Source organism: Helicoverpa armigera, chromosome 17 (genome assembly GCF_030705265.1).
Source record: "Helicoverpa armigera isolate CAAS_96S chromosome 17, ASM3070526v1, whole genome shotgun sequence".
Classification (NCBI taxonomy): domain Eukaryota; kingdom Metazoa; phylum Arthropoda; class Insecta; order Lepidoptera; family Noctuidae; genus Helicoverpa; species Helicoverpa armigera.
In genome coordinates this window covers 2,759,279-2,779,075 of record NC_087136.1, presented here as the reverse complement: position 1 = coordinate 2,779,075, position 19,797 = coordinate 2,759,279, and the positions used below count along the sequence as shown (strand labels likewise).

Sequence of the window (19,797 nt, the reverse complement as noted above, 5' to 3'; positions counted from 1 at the left end):
CATTCAGTAATATTACTCGACCTTTTAGTAGATAAGATAATTTGCCATTACCGGGGAATTAGATAGTAGGATCGTCTTTTGTTTATCAAAGCCTATTTTTTTTCTTTTCGGGAGCTTTTAGATTGGATATGTGGAAGTCGAATTCAATTATTTTAGGTAACTCATCAAATAACTTAAACTTAGCTTTGTTTGAGAACTTAGTGTGACGTGGAAAATTTGTCACCGCTGTCAGTCACTAAATTCCCATTGGACATGAACTAGTTTTCCCTAAGCTGCCTACTTCGAGTTACTAACAATTAGTTAGTTACTTATTGTCTCATTTAAGTTGTTCCTCGCTTGAATAACTCGGCAAGTGTGTAGCGGAGTAGTGTTGCAAGTTAGGGCGGAACTTGTTTAGAGTGTCAATGACAGTTCTCAGCTTCTGCGTTATTCGCTTCACAAGTAAGTTTATTGTGCAGTGTTGCATTACAATGGATGCACTTTCGTATGCAAGACGTACAGACTTCTTCATAAATGAATTTGCTAATTCTGCATTGTTCGTCATTTTCGCGTGCTCGTTTGTTTCATTTACATTGTGTTGTTTGAACTTATGAATGATTTTGCTTTTGCCGATTCTTTGAATGGGACAGGTAGTTACATTGACTGTATAGTATCGCAAGATAAGCAAAATTAAGACAATTTGTATTCTACAATACCGTGAACTGATTGCAGGTCGTTGACATGTCTATGTACCGTCTCTAACAAAGTTTTAGAACAAACGTACTGATAACTGATTTCCCTTACAATCAACCCTATTCACTTGATTTCCCGAAGACGTGTTTTGTCTTTATAACACTCGTGACTTCTATGAATATTCTATTAATTTCACATTTGGAAATGTCTGTGAAGCCTGTTAATTTAGGTGCCAATTGGGTTAACCGTTTTAGGAGTACGCTCTGAGTATTAATTAGGTAGTCGAGTTATCTCACAAATACCTGTATGTATGTAAATTGTATTTCGTTGAAGTAGTGTTGGTTCAAGGAAAATAATGTAAATAATTTATGATTTCAAACATTAAAATAAAGTTTTATTCCATGTAAATCCAAACCTAAATTATCATATTCGGTACTTAATTACGTTAATACGTGATTCAAAATTACATTGAATTCTATGGTTTCAAAATAAACCTTCCTTATAGGTATACTTATTTCCATTGAACTGCACTTAAGTCGTGGTTTCGCTTATGATGTCATAGGATTAATTCGCACTTTCTACTTTTTTGCGAAATGCGATTGTGGCGCTGAATTTAATTCTCTCTGCGTGTTGAGAATCTCTAGTGAATGGGATTTTTTGTTTCTGTGGTTACCACGTGCGTTTTAGAGAAGAACTTTTAAGCGGAAATGCATTCAATAACAGATTATGAATAAGTCGACATGAAATACAAATTGAATACAACAATTTGATAACCTATAAAACAGTTGAGATTAAAAGCTTTTCAAAACTTCATTCGCTCCCAATCCTACAATAGATTGGAGCTTTACAGCTGGCGCTTTAATAAATAGAGCTGCAACTAATGAAATAGTGGAAGTATCAATCGGATAATCGCAATAGACAGCTCGGACATAAGAGATGTCCGCCCAACTGTAAGAGATTAATAACTAGACCTTCTTCCAAGAAATATCTGTTCCAATAGACGTCAATTGTATTATGACAATGCACTGTACCTCGGCAATTACACACTGGGTGCCATTGTAAGGAACCGTTCGGTCTCACTCCTTTTATCATTCACTGAACATTGAAATGTATGGAGATTGATTTCGTTCGAGTTATCGGATCTCTTTTCTTTGTTACTGATAGGTTAAAGATGGTGCACGATATTGTATCCATTCGAGCGGTTTCAGTTCTAAGCTAGTTGACTGAAATTGTTATTTTGTTAGTGTAATTAAAACGTTTTTGTGGGATTTTGTTTTCAGAATTCAGAATGTAACAACAATTTGAAATTCGCGTTGCCCTTTTACGTTGTTTCCCAGGCAAATAAATTGATACATATTTGGAACATTTTATTCGTGTAGGATATATTTTTTCGTTCGGCTTTTGTTAACACGAGTCGTAAAATGTATTGTGCTTTTATTTTTAACTAATCGAGTAAAAGGTTTCATGAAAGGTATTAGAATATTTCCATTTATGCTCGCATTTACTTGTTACATTTTATACGTTCGTATTAGAAAAAAATAAGGTCTGGATACCTAAATATTTTTCGTTAAAAATTAAGCTGAAATCTTAAACAACACGACATATTTTGACAAACTATTATTGTAAAAAGAAAACTTTTTTTTTGTTTATTTGAGATGGATAAACTCAAAAGCATCTGGACCAATTTTAACAATTATTTTACCATTAAAAAGCTTTTTATATGCTATTATAAGCTACATTTTATTCCGATACGGGCAGTGGTTCCCTAGGGACGCAGGTGAAACCGCGGCAAAACAGCTAGTTAGTAATAAAATTTATCAAAGTAATATTATAGCAATTATGACTTTGTAATGATACCTATTAAATACTGCCGTCATGTTTTATGACACTATTTGCAATGTCTATAAAATTGAAGTATTCATAAAAAAAGTTGTAATTGTCGCGGAATTGAGTTAATTAAATTACACATTTTACTACTTTGTTTGTAATAAATGTCACTGTCGCGTCCTTAACGCTAGACGAGGCGTGACTACTCAGGAATTACGAGAAAAGAAAACAATTGCAAAAGAAAAAAACATTTTCATATTTCTTGTAAATTATGGTTGTGGATACGAGCACTTGGAAGAACAAACTAATGATAGCCAATGATTCATTGAATAATAAACAATGATTTTCAAAGTATCGACATCATGGAGTTGAGTCAAATCCAAATCAATTTCTATGTGACCTAGGCAGAACTACTGCAATCATCCAGATAGCAGCTATTGTCAAATTACTCTCGACCAATCAATAAGCTTTTACACCAATGTGCTAATGCTGGCCGTAGTTGACGTCATATCAAACCGCGATTAGACGGAAAATCGATAGCTATAGTGATCACTCGGCTCTGAACAATTTGATCGTAAAAGGCGTTGTGCCAAGTCCCAATTACGAGTGATTGAGTGTTGCCGTCTGTGTGGTCATTAAACGACCCCATCACTAATGACACGGTAATTAGTAAATGGATTACTCACACTTTATTTTTTCTAACAAGTTCCCATCAGGTTATCTGGCGTGGGAAGTGGACTGTGCGAAAGGGACTTAGTGTCATAGGCTATTTGTCGTCTTTGGTAAGACTGTTTCTTATATGGATGAAAGACGAGCATTAAACATAAGGTGCAATTCTACTTCCAAGTTCAATTTCTTTTATTAATATCTTATTTAATTTCTTGACACTTTAAGCCCGCATACTAGTTCGTTACTTAATGTCAAACAGCACGCGCGGGCTATATTCAATACAGTCTGTACTTGACAAAGGGGTGTTACGATTTCTGATTGCCTTCTATATTGCGTTAGCGAAACATCTTTCGCGCTTTCCATTTGTTTACTAATCTGTGACACTAATAATCCCATTCACATGCTAAACTCGGTGTATCTGCCAGCAGCCGACATGCTTATTGTGCTGATATGTAATGTAATCATAGTGTCATGTTCAGGATTGTTGAGACAGGCTTTAATTAAGATCAATGAGGAATGCTCCTGATGCCTTGATGTTAAGTCAGCCAAACAAAACGAAACTGTAGAGCAAACATGTATAAGGGTTGCTTAAGGAGTTACATAAAATGAATTAAGTAAACATTTTCCTTCACTGTTCATTCTTTCCTTTTGTTTATGGAACTGCATCACTGACATTGAATCATAGTTTGTTATCAAACGCCTTAGTCCTTATTCACGCCTATTGCAGGTCATATAAGCTGCGATTAAATTCTCGGCACGTGTAGTTGTTGTTACTTGTGCTGTAACCTGAGATATCTACCTACATGGTTACGTGTTCTAATCATATAAAGGCGGTTCCCTGTCAATCATATGTCGACCATTTAGGTGAGACGTTTAACAGACGCATCAAAACCGGAGCTGCAATGTCAGAAACGTTATTCAGACATACAAATACATTCGGTGCCCCCATAAACAACGAAACTACAATAAAACTATTCGAAACACGTACAATTGTTAAGCCTAAAACTGAACGGAAACTAGTTTTAAATAATCACGCGTAAAATTGTTTGTTCGACCTACATCCGTTTCACTCGACGATTTTACCGTTTCATCAATAGGAAAATCACTTTGAGTACCCCTGTGTCCTAGTAGTACGTAACTTGGGAATTTAGCTTTGCGTGCGTTATCGAACTAGTTCAAGCCTCTGGGGCCATTCATAATCTGTTCAAATAAAAAGTTGGGATCGCGTGACTATTGAAAGCAGCCCGTTTTACTTTACCAATTGGATCGTTAATTTGTTGTAATCAATTTAGTTTGATTGCTATCATAGCACTTGATTTGATTATTTTATTATTGATGAATCTTATTGATGCGATTTTTTTTAAGTTGAAGAGAATGTGTTTGTTTCGTGTTAGAGTTGTTATTGTGTTATTGAAACCCACAAAATAGCCATATTTTATTACATTTGACAGCTAAATATGAGACGCTGTTACTTACATAAGCAAACTTGCATAAACACAAATATCTACCGTATTGCTTTATGTACAGTTAGTTAGTGTATTTAGATATTTAGTCACATATTTCGTAACGCGTGAATGTCTGTATCCGTAAAGGCTGCACAGTCGCTTGCTATGTAGGACTTAGAATGGCTACTACTTTAGTACCTAGATATAATCTAAAACTGCGTTATATAATCAAACCTGTCTTGAAAGTTTCGAAAATAGATCGAATAGTGAGTAATTGGCTGGCCACTATCCAGTTAACGTTCACCATTTCAAATATATCTGACTAAATTGATTCGACACGGTATGAATATCGTTAGAATGATTTCTTGTGAATTCTACTCATCATTCTCATTCGAAAAAGACGGCCAAAACCATTACTGCAACAAGATTTAGATTGTTTATTGCCTGCCGATCTGTATTATTTTTATTAAGTGGCTTAAAGTAATAATTATGAGAACATTCATCACTGCTGAATGATGCGTTTTTTTAACTTTTATGAAAAAGTGGTGTATTCTAGACTAGAACACAATTTTTTCTCATTTTTCACACTCAATGAAATTGAGTTGCATGGCACGTAGTTTATTGCTTTTGTTTTATATTCATACTAATGATATTTCTCGTTGGTACTAATTTGTTAGGTACAAAAAATCTTTAGAAAAAGCTTAATGACGTCAATACTTAGGTCTGTATATTTCAAGTCAGGTAAAGTTAATTTGTAACGTTAGCCAAAAGTAAATTCATACTGTGAAATAAATTGCTGTTCTAAACAACATTCAAATATCAGTTAAGGCTCGAACAAGAACAACACACAAATAAATCAGTGTTCGATGAAACGATAACTTGGTAGTAAGAATTTGACTCATGTATTGGCACAAAAGCCTGGACTCCCGCCCGGGTATTGTACCACACACGTACGTGATAGAAACTACACATCCATAGTAAGTTGTAAATAATGTTCAGATTCTAAATGATAGCGAAAGAGTTGCATAGAACTGATGTCGGCCGAAATAACCCATGTTAGCGACCTTCATACAATATTGTTGCCAGATATTATACCTCCATCTTACTTGTAAAAGAGGAGTGGGACGAGAAACTTTTGCTCATTTCTTCAGAACGTATAAAGGTGTGTGCACAACTGCCATTACGGCGTATACGGGAATCTATAAGCAAAGAGATAAAGTTGGTACGGCATTTCCTGCGGAATCACCGGGTCAATTTAAAAAGTTTTTGACGTACAGACAGCTTGTTTTGTGTAGACAAATATGTCTAGACAAAATGTGGGAATCATAGAATGTTCCAGATATTATGTTTCGAAGGAAATATGTTATTCATGAAAAGAAAACTACTTGGTGGAATAATATTTTTGTAACTTTTCTGAGTGACACAGTTCAACATGAATGTTAGATGAACTAGAATTTAGCGATATTGTTAGAAATCTCCATTGACTGCTTAACAGGGATTAAAATAGATATGTTTCGCAAAGTTTGTTGATGTAATTACAAGTCGGTCCTCTCTCCTGCATACGCAAGTTACCTATTAATCCTATTGACAGGGGAATATGGGCACGTGTAGTGTTTAGTGACCTTTAGAGGCTTTGGATCTCGGATGTGTGACGAAACGGCAGCTTGATTCGAAGGCACGGCCCCCGGCCGCAGTAACTTGTGATCAGAGTTCTGACTAGTTAGATTGCGGCTTTAATCCAATTTGATGTTCATGAACTACTGTTGATATACGACCCGGAGGGGTCTCTACCAAGATTTACTAGCGACGAAATGTTTGCACGTCTATTTATTTCTTACATGGTTGCGGCAAATTAAATTTCATCTGGTTTTGAAGTCCTGTTACGTCTCTCCTTTGTAGTGTTCTCGGATATAGAAAGTTTTCCTTCATTTCTAAAGGTGCAATCTTGGTCGATAATAATCACTTTGTTTTAAAAAATAAAAAAGTCTTCCACTTTATCTTGAAAATCATATTGCGATTATTATTTATGTATTTTTGAATTGCGAGTTACACGGACTGAATACAGTATATAATTTTGGAAATATTAAATGGAAATACTGAAAACACTAGGTATGCTACGCGACCTACCGCGACCTATCGATGTAGGGCTGGGTTTACGATGCAAAATGCGTCCGGGGTCAAGCCGTGCGTACTCCAATGACGTCATAAACCCGTTTTGGAGCGCAGCATCTGTGTCGGTGGCCGCTAATAACATCTGTCATAAAATACTGCCATAAGTAAATGCACGTGTGCACTAAGTTGTGCATAGCTTTGAGCTCAGACGTAATGTTCGCGGTTGCGGTTTCTGCTTACATCCCGCGATACGCGCATCACAAAGGCATATTGTGCCATCGACTCAACTATGATTTGCATTTACTGCATTGTAAGTTCTCTGCTTTGATCAAATATGTACTGTGAGTAGCTCGAATGAGGTCGCAACGCGCCGCGCACTGCTCTTTGCATTTCGATGCAATCCAATCCCTCCTGCATTACTACTCGCGACTAGCCCATAAAAGCCATGAATAAATATCATTGATGATGCATAAATGAATTGATGAATGGGCGATCCTATCGATACATATTTGCTTTCATGTAAAATTTACATTTATGATTGGCGACGATTTTATTAAACAAATAAAAAAATATTTTAAATATCAATATGTTTTTGTAGCATTGGATAAACGAACTGGATACTTGTCCAAACAAATATCAGTAGTGCTGCTCTTCATTAGTGTCTCTCGAACCTTAAGCAATAACATTGTCATAGTTATGTTGATTGTTTTGACTCGCTTTTAACTAACACATTATCTTCACCTGTGTCGTTACTAAAGTTTGTAACAGACAATTATTTAACAGTATTAATTACAATATAACGATGTTACCAACTTTGACATTGAATCCTTGTGTCTGATGTAACTTAATTTCGCGGCAACTTAATGACAAGTTGTGACTAATGTTAGTTATATTTACTTTGAAAACGGGTAATCTGTCGCTTGGAACTTTCTCACTATCTCATCTCACTTATATTGGAAACAGTTTAAAATGATTAATGTAAAGCGAGCATGTATTTAATGGTTTTTCTTGCTGGATAGTCAATGAAATTGCTTATAATGGCCCGTTAGTTTCGACATTAATCTTCGATAATGAGTCTAGATTTAGTGTTGACTAGAAGTTATAACTTTAATCTCTACGTTACCTAACTTTAGTCCAAAATTTATCGACCCATCATTCTGCAATACATACATATTGTAAAAACCAGTAGCAATAATACGACATCAGAACATTTTGTAAACTAGTTTAATTCCCAAAATCAAGGTTTTAGTTGTCTGTTAAATCTTTAATTAAGTTTAATGCATGTCGCCATTTTGTAACAGCCTTGGCCCGCTAGTGAAACGCGAATGTTGCCTGCCTATTATCCGCAAACGACGAGAAAGTTCCTCATTTCAGTGAATATTAATGAGCTTTACTGAAAACAAAACTGTGTAACTTTCCCAAATGTTACAAGTCGTGTTTTATATTATGTATGTTTACGGTGTACGGAATATAGGTTTTTATATTGGAATTGTTATACAAATATGGTTCAAGTCTTCTAGCATCTTGCTTTTGATTTTGCACAAAAGCACTGTACTGCATTCTACATTACAGATTGAATTATGCAACTCGAATAATTGTACAAACTGTATACGGTTGAGCGGCCAAATACGCCATTCGATACACATTCACACTCGAATGCATTTATTACATTTAAAACATTGAAAGCTTCGACATTCAAAGTTAATTGACAAGGGCTCCATACACGTCCACGACAATATTTATGGTCTGTTTGTTTTTCGATTAAACGTATCAACTGTCGCGTCACCTCCGCCGGACCGGAGCGGAGCTATTTACTCGACATTTGAATATAGAATACGACCGTTTTGTGTTGATTTGTTTGTTTAGATTGAATCTCTAACGTTCGCGTGTTGGGCTCGCAAATCTCGTTCCAATATGATCGTTACAATGATTGGCAATATACGGAATTACAGTCGTAAATGGTAGCGTTGTTGCGTTTGCGAATGTCAACTGTTAAAATTTGCAGCTTTTGGAAAATTTAACAGGCCTTTTTATGACCCGGATGTCACAGTATCTGCATCCGCCTTCACAAGTGGGGATCGCGAATTTGAAATCGTTGTAATATGCATGACCTATTGATAGGTATTCGTGTATGTAATTTACGCAATCTCTTATATTTGTATTACATATTTGCGTAATAAACTCAACATTGTGCAACGAAATAAAACATTACTTATTTTCCTTTCTATTCTTTCAGGTACGTACAAAAGTCATCAAACAAAATGCTCTTCTTTCTTGCTGGTAAAGTATTAGAGACGTCTGAGTTGTCACCGCAGATCGGCGTTCAATTTTGCCAGACGAAGTTGCGGGCAATTCCGTCGGGCACCGGGCTCGAATAAAAAGTCGCGCGAAGTGCAATAAGTGCCTCCATCAATGTCGCGTTAGCGCCAACACAATAAAATAGAAAGTCAATTGGCTTTGGAAAAAGTCGGCTCTACCTCTGACGTTCGAGACTCGAGATGTCGCGCACGATACGTCTGGGTGCAATCTAATTGCTTTTTATTATTGTTTTCCTATTCCGACAGGTCTTTCATAATGTTAGAATCGAGAATCTTTACAATTGAAAGTGAAAAGCTGCAGCATTTATTAATTCGATTATCAAGGTAAACCTCTTCGAAATCTTTTCTGTAATTGGTTACGAAATCATTTCTTATGAATAAAGAAAAAGGAGGAAATAAGCATATTATCGGTTTTTAGTGGTATAAAAAACTGTTTTCTGATATTCGCAAAGATCGTGATTGCAATTGAGAGCAAAACTAACTAATGCGAGTATTCTTAGAATGCCACAATGCAACAATTGGAACTCTTCGTTGCAAATTGCATTGTGTGCAAAAATGTTTCAGATCTTTTATATCCATGCGTTTGCAAGATTGTATGTTGTCGACAAACGAGATATTGTCGCAGCGTGTTGACGTAAATATTTACATAATTACACACGTGATATAATTTAAATCGAGTATATTGCTGTGACCGTAAGTTAAGCTGTACTGAGCTGTGACGTCAGGCCGCTTTATTTCCTGGACGTGTTAATTCCATTAAATCCTCACGCGTTGATGCCGAATGATTACTTGGCTTAATTACCGTTGTAGCCTGCCTGCTGTACGGAAAATTACTTAATGATAAAGTAGAATTACTGATAAAAAATCTAAAAAATAAGTAGGTAACCACATAATTATTGCTTCGGTAATGTTGAATGTATAATCTAACTATTGAATTTCCATAACAAGTTAGGATGGTAGGAGAATATCTTAGAAACCGGTTATTACAAGACGTCGATAATGTTAAAGATATGCATACTTTAGATGAAGCTATCCTTCATCCATTGCAAGGTGATATGCAAGTGTATCAGTGCATGCCTGTTGCGCCTACATACTTTATTACATCAATGCAAACTAACCAGTTACTATGTAACACCAAGTAATACTATTTGAATAATTACATAGACTTTAAAAAGTCGTTATAGCCCTCATGTTTATGTTAGTTGTACTTAACCGCGTCGTTAACCCGTTTCCCTTACTAATGTAGTGTTATAAAACATTCGGAGATTGTACAAGTACATATATTGGTTTTTTTTATTAACTTCTTACTGGCTCACACGTATTACTGAATAAGAAACACGCAGTGCCTTAATAGTTGGGCACGAGACCTCGACGCGTGCGAAATCGAGAGCCCGACCAAACTGGCTGGGCCGTTCACTTTCACTGCGACAAAGGCCCGTTGTTAGTGTTATCTTATTAGCTTACGGACTCTGTTTGTTTTTGACGTTTCGTTTTGTGGCCAATTACGCCGCCAAGAGGCGAACTACACCCCACTAGGAGTGAGTGATGTGGTTGCTGCGAAACTTAGTGAACAAATTAGTTAACTCTGTATGCGGTGCTTACATGAATTGCAGATTTTGTGATAACTTGACCCGACTGACAGTGTTGAATTTGTATAATCTGAGTGAGTGTTAATAGAGCAGACTGTGTTCTGAGTGTTAATAGTGTTTTGTGGTTAATTCTAGGTGAGCAGTTTTGTTACTAGGTGAGAAGTTTAAATATTTATATTATCATATTGAATCCTTGTTTCGAAAAGAGAAATAATGTGTTGTATGTAATTTTGGCTTTTTCCGTTTGTGAAATAAAATCCTTGATTTGATCTAAAGTTTGATTCACTACATAATGTTCTTCAAGTATAATGCTGCACAATTCCATTGGCATTTACTCAATGCATTCGAAATGGCAAATCAATTAAAATAATTATAATGTATTTCCATGACCTGTTGTAGAAATAGGTAATAATGATTTGTAATAGGACCTGCGGTTTGCATGACATGACAGCAATAAACAATAGGAATACTGGTTATGACAAAATAGTAATAGCTGTCAGCTCAACAGTGATTGGCCCATTGTAGTATTGAAACATTATGTATTTTGGTAATTATCTCCGATTTAAGTTATGAATTTCTAGTGTTGCTATTAGATTTCATCATGTCTGCGATGTTTCCAATACACGACTAACCTTTTGCTACGATTTGCGCAAGAGAATGTCAATAAAGTTTCGCATAAATGTTAGAGGCGCTTGGAACTAAAAGTTGTCTTTATTGTTAAGACTTTACAATACATCGCTGGCATTTGAGACAAGTCACGATTTAGTCGCCTCCGTGAAACTTTAAATACGAATAGTTTGGCTGTTTGAATTTTAATTATAGTATGTACGTATTCAATATATGAAGAGGACGATCAGTTGCCGTTTTGAATCGGAATTTAGTATTTGAGATTCTGATTGATTCTTTTTATTGTCTGGGAAACTTGCAAAATCGTATTTGCGCAAATTATAACACACAAGGAAAACTGAATTGACGGTTTTTGTGGGTTAAACGTCTTCCAAATAGTCAAGGCATTTGCGTAAACTTTGAACAAAAGTAAACTAGGACACATATTCGGAAGACATTCATTTAATATTAAGGTTCATTGTTCTGTCGTCGGTTCACACGGGTTGGCCCAAATCATGGTAGATTTCGCAAAGATAATGTAATAATATAACTATTTACAGTGCTGGTGTCGAATAAATAGATCCCTTTAGGGTGATACCGTTTGTACCTTCAGTCCTGCCTCTACGTTTATTGAGACTGGAATATTCGTCCTTCAAAGCAGGATATCACACAACAGTGTCAGGTAGCTGACACCTTGTTAGAGAGGTCGTCCCTTTTGAATCTTGCCTCCATTGTGTTGAGATGGGTCGTCTGGATTCTGTTTCAAACATGTCTCATTCAATGTCTGACAAATGGGACACCTACTTAATTGAAATTACCTATATCATCTACTCTATGTACCTACGCAAATCGAATTCGACACAATAGGTTCGAATAGAGCGAATTTTTGCGATGTCTCGTGACCACAAATGGGTGGTTCGCCCATTCAGCTTGTTTGGTCCGGAAATATATTCCCCCGATGTCGTGTGTAGTCGCGTGTGTGTAGGGGAAGCTGTCTAAAACATGCCAGTCTCCAGTCTATAATTCACGCTCGGACGAGCCCGACCGGCGCGAGCGGCTTCAATCGCTCAATGTCAATTGGACCAACCCCGCCCCGCGATCTTGCGCTCTCAATGGCACCTCGACAAAGAAATGTACGCCATTTTTCTTCGAGAAATGCAATTAGAACGGATGCATTTCTCTTTCGTTGCTTGTGTTGTGCAACAACGGACAACGATCTTGGATTTTTAATTTAAGGTAGTATTTTCTAGGTTTAATGCAACTTGACATCAAACTATTGTTCGAAAAGAAGAAATAAAACGTACGATGGATCTCCAGCCAATTTTACACCAACTTATTTATTGCTGCTACAATGGATTGATATGAATCTCAGAGAAACTTGGCTTCTTTTGTATTTTCTTTTGTGCTTGAAATAGTAAAACGTCTACCACTGCAGATGTAGGAAGAATAAAACGTAATTTTAGCTGATGTAGCTTTAGATAGAAATCGATGAACAAACATTTAGTCCGTTCTCATACTTTGCTACTAAAATGTGCCAATTAGTAAATGTAACGAGTAACTTTCAGTTTGGTGAACGGCCTACAGTCAGCAATAACAGATAGTGAATAAGTAAGGGTGTAAGTTGCGTAATAAGCGAATGTTCCGAAGAGATCGTGCGCGTTAATCAGCTCGGTGGCTGGGTAGGCTTGGGCAAGCGGTCGCGACGGAATTCGCAAGTTACGCAAATACTCTACACAGGTACCTATATCATATGATATAGAAGTCTTTCGTGGCCGGTATCCTTTGAAAACCGAAGCCTTGCATGAGCTGGCTCCTGTTTCGTGAGCGATAGTGTAAGGTGATATTGTGTGGGATAATTTGATTGGTGGGGCCTTTAAATTTAGGTATGAACATAATTTAATCCTTGATTGCTGCTACGTATTTGCAATATACAGGTAGGGTGAAAGGATTAATTTCACAGACATCGATATAATTTATGGTGCATAGTGTAGAGATAGCGGTATAAGAGAGCACACGTAGTGTCTTTTTGACGTCACCGATATTCATAAAAAATGGAGTAAATTATTTTTCCAATCTTCCGAGTTGGTCATGAGTGAATTACGAGTGAAATTAAACTCGGCCCGTAGCTTGCGAAATTCATCCGGCCTTTTGAATAATGCAAACGCTTTATTGGACTGAACGTGGATACCTATGCTGCCCATTCTATACAATGTGTTGTTTTTTATTTTAACCGATTTAGTGGAAGTTCGACACAAAGCGTTATCTTTTTATTGTTGCAGCGCAAATTGTGTGTCCCAATATCAATTCGTGGCTACAAACCGAATCAAATCAAAATCCAATTTAAAAGAATGCATGGCCTACATCATAAATTTTAATCGAACTGACGGACGTTAGAAAATATATGCCTCAATGAATTATGTAAAATATTTTTTCAATGTTTCGGATTACAGCCCATCTGTCAAGCGTCGGACCATTAAATCTAAGCGACATGAATATTTCAGGCTCAACAAACCGCCGTGTGTTTGTTGTACGTTTTTATTAACACAAGACATTAACGCTAACGGTTGGCTGCACTCGGCTACGCTCCACTGGTATAAATCCATCTGAATTAGCGCAACGACAATGCGAGGACATTACGTTGCGCGCAAGTCCTTGTACTAAATCAAGCGCACTATTTTAGAGGAATAACAGCTGCACGCGACTACTGCAATAAAAGCAGAGGCTTTGATATAAGCAGTAGTGTGTCACCTAACTAAGTTTCGGGCTTCGTTCCAATGTTCATAGTGTTATATCTATTGCGCTACGTGATCGACGAACGATTGCGAATCGCTCGTTGAGAAAGCGCAATGGAGTGTTAAGCGGAGTCCGATTTCCCATTTGTGATTTTCTAATATTCCATACAGTACAGACTGCCAGACTTGCACTTTCGAAGGAAGACATCATTTGTTTTACGAACGAAGAAATAACAAGACGAGTTTAATAATCACATTTCGATAAAAATTGCAGATGTCCAATCATATAGCTTCGTATTTAGTGTGTTCTAGTTTTCCTAGAACTTTCCATTCTGGCCAAAGTCAGCGAGTTAAACAATACTTACCTGGTAGACTTTGGTTGGTTGCCTTCACATAAATCCTTTTAAGGCTATCCTTTTACGCTTGTCGATATTCATATCTTCGGAGTTGTGAACATAGTCGATGGCAGCATTAAACTTGTGTGCCTGATTTTGTCAGTTGCATAACTGCATGACTGGTCATGTCCCGGTTTTTGGAAATGTGTCACCACGGACAGCAAAACCAGTTTCCACTGTTGCGTTCTTGTGTGCGTGTCACTTTTTCTGTATATCTGCAATATGACGTATGGCGGATTGCAAATAAATAATACTTTATGTGTGACAACGCACGCTGTCCACTTTTTTATTCGCCATTCGCTGTTTTTGTTTGTCGGATAACGTTACGCCATTGTGTTTTAGCTGAACGTGTGTCATTTACGTAAACGAGTTTTTATTTATTTACTAATAATATTCGTATATTTTGTATATAAAATATACTACTACGCTGTATGGACAGTATTTTGACGGTTCCAGTGTTGTTATCTTCCAAAACGTTTTACGAATGGGATCGCGAGCTATAATCCGATCCGCGACAGTTTTGATTCATGATTTAATGCCGACATTAATATGACCAAAATACATGAGAGTTGTTTCAGTGGGCTAATCCATAATTATCGGTGTAATGCATTGCGACCGCGCCGCTTATTTGTTTGTTAGCGCGTGACTACGGTAATTACAAATTGTGGTTGTGTTTGATACTGTTTGTCTGTTGACATAGTCCAAAATTTAAACTCGGCGTAACTGTAAATTATGCAGTTAGTGAATCCAGTAAACTTGCGCAGCTCCAAGTGAATTCAGCGTACACTTATCTCTTAACTTCTTGGCAGTTAATTTATCCCTATCTTCTGGGGTAAGGAACATCCATTGAACGACTTATGAAATTATTATGATTTTATCTACCCTACTTACACAATTCAGAATACGGTACTTACTATAATTAATATGGCATATTGAACCTTAGCCCTCCATGCCATGGCACTCGTAACTTGAATTTTATTGCCAATAAAATATGCCATAAAATCTCAAAGTATACTCTACAATACTGCATTATTACAACAGTCTTTCTTCATCGGCTTTACTTAAAATTCACAAATTGGTCTTTAACAAACAGTACTGCTGGGCTAACAGTTTAAAATACGCCCCGGGACCGGGTAAACCTAATTTATAATATAGCAGTAAATTATGCAATGAATTCCCGGTTGAAATTTCCTCGTTGCGAGTGAAAATGGTCGGTGGCCCGGGGAGAGATAAAGCTCACCTGAGCGTTAGGCGAGGCCTGTGTGCGGGCGGTGCTCGCACTCAGTTGTGGCTACGAAGCGAGCTCCCTAATCGAATTGCCTGCAAATTGTATTACCCATCCTTCAATGGATAGATCAAACTAGTGAGCGAAGTGGTGCGTGTGCTGCGTAACTCGCTCATATTCTCTTGTATTGAGATGTTCATTCCATTTGGCAGCATAACGGAAGCCTTCTTGCTTTGTGTCGTGCACTTCGTAGCAGGGGATTCTATTGAAAAGTCATCCAAGTAATATTTGTTTAGCTTGATCTGATACAGAAGCTAATCACCGCTGATAATTGCTCCTCAGCATTAAAAAAACGTAGATATAGCAACAGTCTACTTGATACTTAATAGCGTTCCAATGTAGGCATAGACACTATAAGCATCAATACATAGGTACTTAGATATGTATTTTCTTTGAAGATACCCAAATTTTAAGTAGAAATTGCAGCGTTACCAACATGCACATTGATTACTATAACTACGCTTATTACTTGGGTCAGGCATCGGAGGAATCCGCATTCCACAGAGGAATTTAGTGGAAGCTTCTGGCTTGCTTTCTTAGGGCGCGAACATTATACTCTTCTTGTGAATTTCACCAGTCATTTAAGGAAGAAAATAAAATACAATGGAAATAAGCAAGAAAGATTAATGTTCCTAAACTATTTAAAAAGAAACGATCACACAGTTAACGTTGAACCGTTGCATTCCTATTTAATTAGAACTCGTTCCTCGCGCCTCAGTAACGACTTAAACAACTGTTTGTGAAGCTTACCTTCATTGCCCAAGCTTTATCTATCTTAATCTATTTAAGCTCAGCAAAGAGTACCTGCTAAATGCCTCTAGGAAAATAAATTCCTCCGAGGTATTTCAAGATAGTAAGAAGATTGATAACCTAGTCGAAATGGAAATGGTGCGATTTATAAAAAATTAAAGGAGTGGTTATCCTTCATAGATTTCCATCAGGGCGGAAACGTCCGTGCTAAAGTATCGTGTACGAAATTGCCTCCAAGGAAGCTCTGAAAAAAGGGAAAATAAGGCGACATCCGCCAGGGCCGACGGTCATTACGTTAATGCGAGACTAAACTTGATTGATGATCCTGCGCTCTAGGAAAATCGTTGACCTGCTGTTTGGATCTCTGTCGCTGTCTTTATGAACAAGATCACAAACCTAACTACTAACTCGAAATAAGAATAAACATGCCATAAATATACCACACCTTTTGACTTTATCATAAAGTTTTGGGAATAAATGTGTCACCCCAACATATTTTTGGTTCGTAGAACATTGCTCAGTAATTTAGTCTTACCATTCAATCCTCTGACATTTAAAACGAATGGGTATTAAATCTGGGTTTAACGCTTCCACACGTTTAAAATGAATTCAGAACCGAATTTCGAGTGAGCACGAATATCACCTTTCAACCCTAGAAGCCAAGTTTCTTCGGCACGTAGCGTCCGACTAATTTAATTTGATAGCCGTAATATAATCTGCCATGTTTTCTTAAGACCTTAATTTTAGTTAGACGTTCGAGTTTCATATTACTTTGAAAGGCGCTGCAAACATCGTACTACATAAAACGGGACTGGGAAAAAACTCGTACCAACGTTTTGTTAAGCTTGTATCACCATTGTTTTACATGCTCTAAAACGGAGTTGTTACTCGATCCCGCAACGAGCGTATTGTGCCTCTGGCAGAACTAGCTAAACTAAACGAACAACTTCTTTTATTGCTATCGCGTGCAAATGCTCAATTGCCATGCTATAAAAACAAACGCGAGACCTCGCCTCACGCAGTGCGAACAAAGCGACAAACTCCTGTCAACGCCTCTGTGATAGCACGTTATATAAATGTTGCATTATAAAATGTTGGCAGTAATATAATGTGAAGTTCGGTGTGAATGCTGCCCGCCTCTCAGCGCATTGTACCAGCCGGTGTCCTAATTAGTTCATGATGCACATAGAGCAGTAATGGACCGGCCGTGTACTAAGCAATGGACATCGGGTACCTGGTCTAAATTTAGGTCCCACCTGCCAGTTAACGTATAATGTAGAGCCATTGTTGAACGGTTGACTTGGCCTATAGAGCTGCAGGATTGAACGGGATTATTATCCGTTGAGGTGGCCTAGTGAGCTTCTACATTTGATAACTCATTGTTTGGATGGGCGAGCGTTTAATTTAATATGTGCAGATTTTGGTTTTAAGGTATTATAAAGAGAAAACTAGATAAGACTATAAAAAAAAAAAAACATTCTAATTTGCTGAAACAGGTTTCCTAAGATAAAGTCAGACTTACAGAATAATTTTACCCAAGAAACGTTGTATTCAAACGTACCGAAATGAAGTTCGTTTATAATTTGCATAAAGATAGTGTGGGCTCTTTAACTAGTTTCACCAACTGTCATTACGTTTAAAATTGATGTTATTACACTTTAAGTACTCGCAACAAATTACCTTTCATTAAATTTTAAGCTTTGAGAGCAATTTCTTTGGATGGTTCTTAGGAATGTTGTTTGAAAGTGAAAGGATGAGCCAATGAGACTCCGAATTTGAATCACACAAATATATTGAGATCTTACGTAATTTGACATTGATGTATTCGTTTCGAGTGAGGGACAAGCAGTTTAAATTTATTATGCATGCTAAAATAAAATAAGAGCTCTATTTTTCAGCTAGTTATTTTCTCATCTGAAATTCACTGAATCTTTTCTAGTAAATATATTATAACTTTATAAGTTTCAAAATATCTTCTGAAAATTCGTATCTTTCAAAACTGATAGCTAATTGAATTTAGATAAAAATGGTTCATGTTAAAAGTAGTTGGAATTAAGTACTTCAAATTGAAGGTCTTCTCGGAGCCCAAACCAGCAATTGACAGTAACATTTCACACCATTTCGTCCCTAGTCGTGAATTACCTCATATTTGCAATTCGCCAATTCATTCTATCTACTTGATCTGGATAAAGCAATTTTATCTGTCGATCCAAGGGTTCGAATTTTTCAAACCAGACCAATGATTCACTTACGTGCGTCCCCTCTAATATTTACTATGTCGGAGAAGTGGCAATAGACTTTACAGGCTTTACTATGCATGGGTGAACTCCAATAAATGTAGCCTCTTATTTTTATTCTCTGCGTAAATCCTTTTCGAACTTTTCAAAAGAATAATCTGTAAAATAAGTTATTTTAGCCTTTTGTAAAAAAAAGATTTTTATGTAAATTTATTTTTGTAGTTATTTCGTTAGTTGGGAAAATATATTTTTCATTTCAATTTATAAATGGAATTCAAATAAAAATATTATATTCGACGGAAGATCAAGGTCCAAGCCCTCGTGTACATTTACCTACTGGAATACTATACTTTGATAATGGTTTCAGGGTCCCATGTATTGCTCAGACATTTAACCACCAATTCTAGAAGTCATATAAGAGACGTAACTATTTAAGATTTTATCTCTCTTTCAATTCTAATGAAAGTCTTGGGCTTATTTGATTTGTAATTCTAAATTGAAGATCAAACGCATTTCAGACATCAAATTGTTAGTGGCAAGCTAAGTGGTTTTAAACCAGACTGAAAACTATTTAACCTTTATATAAAGTCAAGTTTTTAGACGAATTAGCACTCGTTAAAGGCTTTATGAATTTCTAATATCGTAATCATGCTCTTGAAAAAATATAACTCTTTAGCATTAAAAATAGCCTGAAAAAATCTGAGAAATATTTCGCACGAAAATATTCACTTTAGATTTTAATAAAATAAACAAGTTATCATAATTTATGACTACTTCTCCCCCGAGGGTAAAGAGTCCACACTTTTTGCTTAGAATAAATAAGAAATACTTATAGGATATTTTTATAGTGCTTATAAAATTAATATTTTAGTTATAATAACTTGGTTATATGTTCAAACACAGTGATACACTGTGAGGTGTCAGTACAAACTATTAGTTTATCACTCAAGTAATATTGTAGATTTGTTGCAAAACCCTCGAAGCTGGTCGTTTGCGGCGATGACTAATCCAGATGCCAGCACACTCCGTTACTTGGATCCAGTCTCAGAAGCTTTATAAATTGACCGCCATTCAGTTACTTAGTACATGAAGCATTGAAGAACGCGGATGACTTGTTTCTTTAACCCAAGACTGTAGGGGTTTAGTTGTGGGCTAATTGG

At 36.6% G+C, this 19,797-nt stretch overlaps 1 protein-coding gene across 2 annotated transcripts in view; it reads left to right on the top strand.

Moving 5' to 3' along the window:
- Positions 1-19,797, top strand: part of LOC110370406 (furin-like protease 2) — a 168,503-nt gene that overhangs the window by 29,759 nt on the left and 118,947 nt on the right. The window contains exon 1 of one of the 2 annotated variants that reach the window (XM_049846369.2): positions 10,539-10,787. The exons of the other annotated variant lie outside the window; for it this stretch is intronic. The gene's annotated coding sequence lies outside the window, so the exon portion shown is untranslated. Of the gene's footprint in view, positions 1-10,538; positions 10,788-19,797 lie in introns of those variants that run through there. 2 annotated transcript variants of the gene reach the window in all.